The following is a 2,348-nucleotide window of genomic DNA, read 5'->3' on the forward strand; positions in this document are numbered from 1 at the left end:
ACATCTCATTATTTTTCATAGGTTAGCAAGAGACGAAGATCCTAATTTGATCCAATTATGGAATGCAGTTTTTTGGGTTAAGATCCACAACCTACCCAAAGGAGTAACATCAGAGGGAACAGCGCGACAGATGGGTGACTTTATTGTCAAGTTTATGGAGTATGATTCTACAATGGTGACAAGAGGAGGAGGTAAATTCATGAGAATTAGGGTTCTACTTGATATTCGAAAACCACTGAAAAAGAAAAAACGAGTCAGCATCGAGCAGAATAAATTTATATATGTTATATTTCAGTATGAGAGACTGTCACTTTTTTGCTTTATTTGTGGCCGACTTGGTCATGGAGAGAGCTTCTGTGAAGTAAGATTAACACTTGGGAACCAACAAGTGGAGTTTGGGTGGGATTTGTCACTAAGAGCAATGCCAAGACGGGGAGGACAGGCCGTGAGCAAATGGCTAAGAGAGGATACAGAAAAGGAAAAATGGAATGATATGGAGATTGATGGGGAAAGAAGGTTAAGAAGATCTGACGAAGAGGGTATTAATAGAAACGAGCTCACGGGGGAAAGAGGTGCTTTGGGATGTATCACTCGGCAAATTCGAATCATAAAAGAAAGGGATCGAATTAATTTGAGAAATTTAGAGGAAAAAGATATTGAAGAATAAATGGAAGATTTACCAGTAGAGCTTGTTGATGGAAAAAAGCGGCAAAGGATTAATCCTGAAAATGTGTCTTTAGGTTATATTAAGAACCTAACGGAAGGAAATGTGGAGATCAATTTATCGGCGGTCACTCCAAAGGTGACTGACCGGGCACAATGAAAATCTTAAGTTGGAATGTTCGGGGTTTGGGGCATCCTCGAACTGTACGACGTCTCAAAAACAAATTGAGACATATCAAGCCCCAAATATTGTTTCTTATGGAAACAAAGGTTACAAGTAAACGAATGGAATCCATAAGAAGACAATGTGGGTTTACATGTGGTATTGATGTGGCGGCAATAGGTACGAGTGGAGGGTTATCATTAGGATGGAAAGAGGGTGGGAATGTATCGTTGAAAAGTTTTTCGAAATCTCATATCGATGTAGAAATTGAAAATGAAGAGGAGACGGGTTCATGGAGACTCACGGGATTTTATGGAGAATCAGTAGAGAATGAAAGGAAAAAGACTTGGGATCTATTAAAGTACCTAAAACGTGAGAGTAGCAAACCATGGTCGGAGATTTCAACGAAATTCTCTTTTCTTTTGAGAAAAAAGGGGGGAGAATCTGTGATGAAAGGCAGATGAATGCATTTAGGGAAACACTTGAGTATTGCGAGTTATATGATTTGGGGTTTTCTGGACAATGGTACACATGGGAAAGAGGTCGGCTGGCTAACAACAACATTAGGGAAAGATTGGACAGAGGTGTTGCAAATATGGAATGGTGGGACCTTTTTCCAAAATTTAAGGTTAGCCACTTACAACACAGTTTTTCAGATCACTGTCTGGTCATGTTGATACAGTTGGGAATGAAGGGATACTAGGGAAGGAAAAACAGTGGCATTTCTGTTTTGATGCAAATTGGATTCTAAATGAGGAAATTGAGGAAAGGATAACACGGGAGTGGAATTCAAATAATCTGGATGTGCTTGAGAAGTTGAAAAAAGTGGGTACGAATCTGAGTACTTGGGCGAAGAAGGAGAAACGATGGAAAGAACAACGAATGAAAGATTTAAATGTTAGACTACTGAAACTGGGGGCTAGCGATATCAGTGATGCTGTATTGGAGGAGATTACTGAGATTAAGCTAGATTTGAATCTCGAGGCAGATAAAGAGGAACTTTTTTGAGAACAAAGGGCAAGAGTTAACTGGCTTCAAATGGGAGACAGGAATACGGCATTTTTTCATAAGAATGCAACACATCGCAGAAGGAAAAATAGGATTCAGGGGCTGAAAAATGAAGCTGGAAACTTGACCACTGATGAATCTAAAATCATGGTTCTAGCTACTAAGTTTTTCAAAGATTTGTTCTCATCTAAAGCAATGGAAAATAATGACAGACTGTTTGATTCGTTTTTACCATGCATCACAGAGGAACACAACAGTATTTTAATGGAGGAATTTAAAGAAGAAGAAGTGGTGAGGGCGATAAAATCCATGGCACCCCTTAAGGTATCAGGACAAGACGGATTTCCAGCAATTTTTTATCAAAAGTACTGGCATGTTGTTGGAGAGGGAGTTTCAAAATATTGTTTGGATGTTCTTAATGGACGAAGAAAAGTAGAGGAGATAAACAAAACAAACATAGTACTTATACCAAAAGAGAAATCGCCAAAGTCTATGAATAAGTTTCGACCCATTA

The sequence above is a fragment of the Gossypium raimondii genome, chromosome 6, assembly GCF_025698545.1.
Source record: "Gossypium raimondii isolate GPD5lz chromosome 6, ASM2569854v1, whole genome shotgun sequence".
Classification (NCBI taxonomy): domain Eukaryota; kingdom Viridiplantae; phylum Streptophyta; class Magnoliopsida; order Malvales; family Malvaceae; genus Gossypium; species Gossypium raimondii.